Here is a 9,334-nt window from a genome sequence, read left to right as displayed (position 1 = left end):
GTGTGTGTATGTGTGTATGTATGTGTGTATATGTGTATGTATGTATGTATGTATGTGTGGTGTGTGTGTGTGTGTGTGTGTATGTGTGTTTATACAAGTTTTTTAAAACATTTTATTAACTCATGTGAAATAATTCTGACCAAGCTGTTATATTGGTTGAGTCACCTCACTCACCAATAACAATTACTTTACCCTCGTGTTAACAACATTTATTTTTATATATTTGTACAGACTTGTAATTAATCGTATTTACTCAGTGATATTTCTTAGTAATTACAATGTCATTAATTATCTTATCTATTAATGATATTTGTAATTAAAATACTTGCTAGTGATCACTTGCAGGCGTCTTTATTTTATCCGCCAAGAATAATTAAAATAAAGTAAATTAAGTGAATAAAGAAACTTGTCTAATTTTACTTAACATAATTGAAAAACTTAAAATACAAATAAATAATTTTAAAATCTAAGTCTTGTAAAGGCGATAGATTTCCTGTCTGTAAAAACCGAATATATTACATTTATGTCTTAATACGTGTGTCTGAAATGTGTAACAGAAATACAAAGAATTTTTATCATAATTCTTCCTTGAGTTAGTAAAATATTGTATTCATTAATTACTTACTGTTATATAATATATTTGTTAATAATATGAATGTTAATAAATATTTGCATGAACTTTTATAATATCCCTGTTGTTAGAATGCATTATTTGGTACTATATTTAACTTTGTGGTTCAATTAATTTTGAGAAAACATCTATTTTGGAAGATACATATTAAATTTAGCAATAGATATCAAATTCATAAATTCATATTTAATTTAATCTAGGAACTTGTTTTTCGTCTGTCAATGGCGGAAGTGTCAGGTGTTAAGACAGAGACCTATGGAGACATTTTGAGAACTATTATGAACAAATCAGAAAAGTTGGTTAAAAGAATTAACAAATGTGTGATGGAAAAACTAACTGGGTATCAATATAATTACATAAATCCGAACTAATATTAATTGTATTACTTAATAATAATAATAATAATAATAATAATAATAATAATAATAATAATAATAATAATAATAATAATAATAATAATAATAATAATAATAATAATAATAATAATAATATGAAATAGTAGCATTTAATGAAACAAAATACTGCCAACTTCTCTAAGTTATGAGAATTTACAAATTACTCTAAAATTAATACAAAATTAATTGTAGCAAGTAATTTAACTACAGAACTACAGCCTCCATGTTTTCTCTACGTATGAGAGCTGTTAAGTGATTATCTTGTGTAAGTAGAGACACTAAGCTGAGAGAGTTCATGTGTTGGGCCAGGGTAAGCACGGGAGGCGGAGAAAACCTGAAAAATATACTAGTAAAATATTACTCGTTTGTAGCTTAGGAAAGTATTCTGTATAGGTACACTTACTCGAGGTACAATGTACACTAATCATTGTGTTATGCACTTAACTGAACGGGAAGATTTTGTGTATACACGAGGTGATGTATAATATACGTCGATAAAAAGTTGAATGATGGTAAAAGGTGAAACAAGAGCTGTTGTCTGTCCGTGTCTGTGTCGTCACCAGGACTCGTGGGTCCTGGTAGGGGGTACCTCACGAGGCATCCAGCCACAGAAAATTATTACAGGATAATTAGAATTAGTAACATCAGTATCAACATTAGAAATTACCATAATTGGCAGTGGGAGGAGAAAAATATATAGTCTTTATCTATATATATATATATATATATATATATATATATATATATATATATATATATATATATATATATATATATATATATATATATATATATAATCGGGTGAGAGAACAACTAGTGTGTGGGGAACCAACATCTATCTATCTACTTCAGTACATTGTGGTTCTAATATTTGGTGAGGTTACAATTGATGGTTGGACAAGTGCTCAGCTCAAACCATATATAGATAACTTTAAGGCTAGTGAGGAAATATATATAGAGAAGGAAAGAGTTAGCATCAGGTGAGAGTCTACCACACTAGTATAACTCTATAACTATCTATTGGTTGTAACAGCATACATTGAGAACAGCAGCGCACCCGTCACAGGTGAATTAGAAAAATACACGTTTGTGTTGACACACTCAAGAGACAAGGTGGGTAAACACGGCTGCCACAGTGTGTAGGTCAAGCCCTTGGTTTAGAGGCAAAAATACAAGCAGTTGAACACACCTAGTTAAGTAACACACACTTAAAAGGGATCAGGAGTTCAGGGAAGAATTATAACACGAACTATGAAAGTATTATCGAATCAAATAATGCTTACTACTGCAGTCTGACTGAAGGATCAAAAAGAGACTCGGTTGACACACACACACATATATAATACATCTTGTAGTAGTGGTAGTAAAATATATATATATATATATATATATATATATATATATATATATATATATATATATATATATATATATATATATCTATCAAGAGAGAGGAGCATATTATTAAAAAAAGATATATTACAACGCTTTAGGCAGTCACTGAAGAGTTGGTAATGTAGCGGGTGGACACCATATTATCTGAAGGGATTAAAACAGTGTACACAGCAATAGTAGAAACACAGCAAAGGATGATGCACAGAGTCGCTGAGTTCGGTAAAGTTGATGGCTGGAGGCGTGTGGCCCAGAAGCGGCCAGTAAAACTACTACGTAAGGAAGCGAAACTCTACTAAACATCACGACTAAGTAAACACTGGTGAAACAACATAATCAAACTTTCTACGAAATAAAGACTAAGAGTTCATATCAGGAGTTTGTGTAATGTATATATATGTATATATCTATATATATATATATATATTAGTATTTACACACCTTTTTGGGGTTAGAGAGTGCCAGGCTTGAGTGAGTTCTCCTCCTCCGCCGCAGACCATCAAGTGAGATCGTTCACCCACACACCCCAACACCACACGGACAACAAGGGCATGCAGCAGTAATATTAAAAGTTCTCCCTACGATACACATGGCATAGTAAGTTCTCCAAGCCACACCCAGGCAGGTTCAAAGGTCAAGGCTCCATCGACACAAAGAAAAAGCAAAATAATTGTAAAAACACCGCCAAACGTGACAGATATATATATATATATATATATATATATATATATATATATATATATATATATATATATATATATATATATATATATATATATATACATATATATCAAGTGCCCACAACATACACACATCAAGATTCTTCTCTTTGCTAAGGATCAACTAACATCACCAAGATATCCAAAGCAGAAGACAAAATTAAGTGTAGTAACATAACATACAGTGTGTCAAGGGTGAGATGACTGGTAGAGGAACCTGGTGTTGCACCACCACTTTTATAGCCAGCAGTACCTGTGTACCTTGTGACGTACGACATACGCACATTGTAACGGAGTACAAATGTTCATTATGACCTGGTACAAATATTTGCTATGACGAGGAACAGGTGTACATTGCGACGTGGCAGAGATGCTCTGTGACGTACTACAGTCGTACATTGTTACGGAATAGAGATGTACTGTATACTGTGAAAATCAAGTGTTCGTTAGTAAAGAGAAGTACATCGTGACCACCAGTGTACACAAACGTACTGTACACCTCAGACACAACTCTCACCATCACCTGACTTAGCAAACCATCGACAACAAACGAATTTCACTAAAGAACAATTTATAACTTTTTTATATAATTTAATTAATTGAGATTTAAATTCAGATATTATTAATTAATTCTTTAGACGAGAAAAACTTATTTTCTACGGTTGACTATGTTTTAAACAATATTTTCATCGGGTTATAAGACATTTTAAGCGGGTTTAATCAGTGCTTCAGTATTTCACTATACAGTAAGTTTAAGTTTTCATGCTCAATGTTTTTTAAATCTTTATTCAGTGGATATATTATATATATATATATATATATATATATATATATATATATATATATATATATATATATATATATATATATATATATATATATATATATATATATATATATATATATATATATATATATATATAATGTTTCTTAAAAAAATTGGGTGAACTTAAGGGAAGAATTTTGTAATGGCTTCCAAAAATGTTTGTAAAGTGCTGAAGAGTTTTATTAACGTTTAGAGATGTTTAATATAAATTTTATAATAAGATGATGACAACTCTAAGAAGAGAATTAAAATTTCTTATATAAATATAGAATGAAACTCAAATTTTGTAGACTTTCAATATTTTGTTCTACATTTCAATACGCACAATGCTTCACCAAGTCAAGACGAATAAGAATTGTATAAAAATATAATAACAAAAATAAAGGAATGAAAATAAATGTATAATGGGGTAGTCTATCACTTGCATATCGACCATGAACCAGACAGTTTCAGAGACTAAAGAATTTAATACTCGTGTACGACATAATGGACTTCTTCCCCTGATATTATATTTTATTAACTTAAAAGTCTCAACTTCATTTTTGGGTTAACTTAGTCGGACTTGCTTTAATTTTGAATTTGCTTAAGATTGATAGTGTTCTTTGCAAAATCTTGTGTGTCTGACACTTCATACAATATAGTGAGAATACTCAGTTGTTCCCTAGTGATAATATTCTGTTTCCTGTTGATAATACTCTGTTTCCCGTTGATATTCCGTTTCCCGATGATAATAATGCACTTACTGTTGATAATATTCCTATTTCCTATTCCCGTTGTGATAACATTTTAATTCCATTTTTTTTTCGAATATCAATTAGTAGGTCAGATCATATAAACATAATCAATATATAAATCATTCTAAGTCACGCTCATAAGTAATAAACAACAAATAAACAAATAAATAAACACATCACAACATTCCTAACATTCTGGTTGATGTTTGGTTAATTTCTATTTTTGTTTATCTTGTACGAGAGACTTCAGTTACCAGAATTATTTTCACCAGTTTCTTTTTGTATTAGTGATGTACAGGCGACTCCTTGGAATCTCTACGATCTTGGAAACAGGGAGAGGGGAGGGTGAGAGGGGGTAAAGAGAAAAATGAGAGGGAAGAGAGGGAGGTTGGGATGGGAGAGAAAGGATGGAAATGAGAGGGAGGATATGAAGGGAGCAAGAGTAACGGAGGAAAGAGGGGGTGCAAGTGATTGGAAAGGAAGGCAGAGAAGAATTGAATGAGAGGAAGAATGAAGGATGGGGGATAATTACAGCCTAAATCATTCCCCAATTACCTAAACAATACAGAGTTAACCCAATGTAATCAATATACCTTTTGTCTTGTTTAAGTTCACTTCCGGGTACAGTTAACTTGGCTTAAGCTGTTGATTAGTGTCATGGGAGGTAACGAGTAATTTAAGCCTCACCACGCCTCCAAAACTTTCATGACTCCGAGATCACACAAGACAAACACTTACTTAATCATAATAACAGCACTTAAAGGGGTCATTCCTGATGTTAAAAATGTCAAAATTACACTGGACCATTGACGATCATAACTGTTAATTAACACGGGTTGCTCAGTACCTTATATAAACTATGGTATAATAGAGAGCTGGTGACACCTTTCATATTACAGCTTCAATTCAGGTGTTGTGTAGCCGCCCTTCCCGTACACAGGTGTAAATTAACTAAGCGTACAATCAGGAACGAGTCTCCGATATTTATTATTATTATTGTTATTATTATTATTATTGTTAGTATTAGTATTAGTATTTTTATTAGTATTAGTATTAGTATTCCTTCTATTATTTGTCTTATATATAAATATGTTGTAAGAAATTTGCCAACCTCATTTTATTTAACTATCATTTAAGGTCCTGCTTTGCTACACTGTATACAGGTATAAGTATTTGCTTCATTACATATGTTTGTACTTGAGGTGTCACTGACATTCACAACAAATATATTCCCGCACGACAATATTCTTCAATTGTTGTCATTTATAATGTATTCATCTTTATCGTATAATTTAATCACCAACCTAATGAACGCCTTTATGAAATCTCTCTGAAAAATTACATAAACACGACAGAACTAATCCCTGGTTTTTACATAAAGTTACATCTGAGTCGCCCAACAAAGCGTATCGGCGTAACGCGCCACAGAATAACACGACACCCCGTATTACCACCTGAATTTCTGGAAAACGATTAATAATTACGCTTCAACGTGGTTAAAGGCACTTCAAGACTGACCTTCATTATCTCGCCATATCCACTCATATAGTGTATTTCGATGTTCAGACTTAGGGTACATTTAACAAGTGAACCTGTGTCAGCGAACGCGCCTACGACAGCAACCTTGATTTGACGGTCCTTACTTACTGGGAGACTCACGTAGAGAGGCCGAAGAATGTTGGTGCATGGGAGAACCAGAGTAAGGCTACTTGTGTGTTACTGTGAGGGTGATGTAGGTCAGCAGTGATGGTAGGTCAGCAGGATGGTAGGTCACAGTGATGGTAGGTCAGCAGTGATGGTAGGTCAGCAGTGATGGAGGTCAAGCAGTGATGGTAGTAAGTAGGGTCAGCAGTGATGGAGGTCAGCAGTGATGGTAGGTCAGTGATGGTAGGTCAGCAGTGATGGAGGTCAGCAGTGATGGTAGGTAGCAGTGATGGAGGTCAGCAGGATGGTGTAGCAGGTGATGGTATCAACAGTGATGGTAGGTCAGCAGGATGGTGGTAGTGATGGTAGGTCAACAGTGATGTAGGTCAGCAGTGATGGTAGGTCAGCAGTGATGGTAGGTCAGCAGTGATGGTCAGCAGGATGGTAGGTGTGATGTCAGGATGGTAGGTCAGCAGTGATGGTATCGGCGTGATGGTAGGCAGCGTGATGTAGGTCAGCAGTGATGGTAGGTCAACAGTGATGGTAGGTCAGCAGTGATGGTAGGTCAGCAGTGATGGTAGGTCAACAGTGGGTAGGCGCAGTGATGGAGGTCAGCAGTGATGGTAGGCAGCGTGATGGTAGGTCAGCAGTGATGGTAGGTCAAATGGAGGTCAGCAGTGATGGTAGGTCAGCAGTGATGGTGGGCAGTGATGGTAGGTCAACAGTGATGGTCAGCAGTGATGGTAGGTCAACAGTGATGGTAGGTCAGCAGTGATGGTAGGTGCAGTGATGGTAGGTCAACAGTGAGGGTCAGTGATGGTGGGTCAGCAGTGAAGGCAGGCACAGTGTGTAGTCAACAGTGATGGTAGGTCAGCAGTATGGTGCAGCAGATGGTAGGTCAGCAGTGATGGTAGGTCAGCAGTGATGGTAGGTCAGCAGTGATGGTAAGCAGTGATGGTAGGTCAGCAGTGATGGTAGGTAGTAGTGATGGTATCACGTGATGGTAGGTCAACAGTGATAGGTCAGCAGTGATGGTAGGTCAGCAGTGATGGTAGGTGCAGTGATGGTAGGTCAACAGGATGGTAGGTCAACAGTGATGGTAGGTCAGCAGTGGAGGTCAGCAGATGGTAGGTCAGCAGTGATGGTAGGTCAAAGTGTGAGGTCAACAGTGCGGATGGTAGGTCAGCAGTGATGGTAGGTCAACAGTGATGGTAGGTCAACAGTGATGGTAGGTAACAGTGATGGTAGGTCAGTAATGTAGGTCAGCAGTGATGGTAGGTCAGCAGTGATGGTAGGTCAGCAGTGATGGTAGGTCACAGTGATGCGAGGAGGGTGGTCAGCAGTGATGGTAGGTCACAGTGATGGTAGGTCAGCAGTGATGGTAGGTCAGCAGTGATGGGTGAGAGGATGCAGTGATGGTAGGTGCAGCAGTAGTGTGGTCAGCAGATGTAGGTCAACAGTGATGGTAGGTCAGTGATAGTATATGATGGTAGGTCAGCAGTGATGGTAGGTCAGCAGTGATGGTAGGTCAGCAGTGATGGTAGGTCAGCAGTGATGGTAGGTCAGCAGGATGGTAGGTCAACAGTGAGTAGGTCACAGGAGGCAGCAGTGATGGTAGGTCAACAGTGATGGTAGGTCAGCAGTGATGAGGTCAGAGGAGGTAGGTCAACAGTATGGTAGGTCAACAGTGATGGTAGGTCAGCAGTGATGGTAGGTCAACAGTGATGGGTAGAGTGGTAGGCACAGTGGTCAGCAGTGGTGCAGCAGTGATGTAGGTCAGCAGTGATGGTAGTCAAGTGATGGTAGGTCAACAGTGATGTAGGTCAACAGTGATGTAGGTCACAGTGATGGTAGGTCAGCAGTGATGGTAGGTCAGCAGTGATGGTAGCAACAGTGATGGTAGGTCAGCAGTGATGGTAGGTCAACAGTGATGGTAGGTCAACAGTGATGTAGGTCAGCAGTGATGGTAGTCAGTGTGGTCAGATGGTAGGTCAACAGTGAGGTCAACAGTGATGGTAGGTCAGCAGTGAGTAGGTCAGCAGTGATGGTAGGTCAGCAGTGATGGTGGCAGCAGTGATGGTAGGTCAGCAGTGATGGCAGGATGGTAGGTCAACAGTGATGGGGTAGAGTGATGGAGGTCAACAGTGATGGTAGGTCAACAGTGATGGTAGGTCACAGTGATGGTAGGTCAACAGTGATGGTAGGTCAGCAGTGGTAGGGATGGTAGGTCAGCAGTGATGGTAGGTCAGCAGTGATGGTAGGTCAGCAGTGATGGTAGGTCAGCAGTGATGGTGTCAACAGTATGGTAGGTCAACAGTGATGGTGGGTAACAGTGATGGTAGGTCAACAGTGATGGTAGGTCAACAGGAGTACAGTGATGGTAGGTCAACAGTGATGGTAGGTCAACAGTGATGGTAGGTCAGCAGTGATGGTAGGTCAACAGTGGTAGGAACAGTGATGTAGGTCACAGTGATGGGGTCAACAGTGTAGGAGGTGATCAGGAGAGGTCAACAGTGATGGTAGGTCAACAATGTGTAGGTGCAGTGATGGTAGGTCAGCAGTGTGGTGCCAACAGTGATGTAGGTCAGAGTGATGTATACAGTGATGGTATGCCAACAGTGATGGTAGGTCAACAATGTGGTAGGTCAGCAGTGATGGTAGGTCAACAGTGATGGTATGCCAACAGTGATGGTAGGTCAGCAGTGATGGTAGGTCAACAGTGATGGTAGGTCAACAGTGATGGTAGGTCAGCAGGAGGAGGCACAGGATAGTAGGTCACAGTGATGAGGTCAGCAGGAGTAGGTCAGCAGGAGGTAGCAACAGTGATGGTAGGTCAGCAGTGATGAGGTCAACAGTGATTGTAGGTCAACAGTGATGGTAGGTCAGCAGATGGTAGTCAACATGATGGTAGGTAGCAGTGATGGTAGGTCAACAGTGATGGTAGGTCAACAATTGTAGGTCAGCAGTGATGGTAGGTCAACAGTGATGGTATG

The 9,334-nt window shown here is 38.0% G+C and overlaps 1 long non-coding RNA gene across 2 annotated transcripts; it reads left to right on the top strand.

Moving 5' to 3' along the window:
- The first annotated feature begins 8,027 nt into the window (after positions 1–8,027).
- LOC121854870 lies at positions 8,028–9,012 on the top strand. Of its 2 annotated transcripts, none has more exons than XR_006086656.1 (3): positions 8,028–8,055; positions 8,726–8,776; positions 8,986–9,012. It is a non-coding gene; the product is annotated as an uncharacterized LOC121854870 (long non-coding RNA). The 2 variants fall into 2 exon arrangements; XR_006086657.1 differs by lacking the exons at positions 8,028–8,055; positions 8,986–9,012 and adding exons at positions 8,479–8,512; positions 8,848–8,868.
- Positions 9,013–9,334: the final 322 nt, after the last annotated feature.

Source organism: Homarus americanus, unplaced genomic scaffold, assembly GCF_018991925.1.
Source record: "Homarus americanus isolate GMGI-L3 unplaced genomic scaffold, GMGI_Hamer_2.0 scaffold58237, whole genome shotgun sequence".
NCBI classification, from domain to species: Eukaryota; Metazoa; Arthropoda; class Malacostraca; order Decapoda; family Nephropidae; genus Homarus; species Homarus americanus.
The sequence above is the reverse complement of the archived record's forward strand: the minus strand, read 5'-3'. Positions and strand labels throughout refer to the sequence as shown.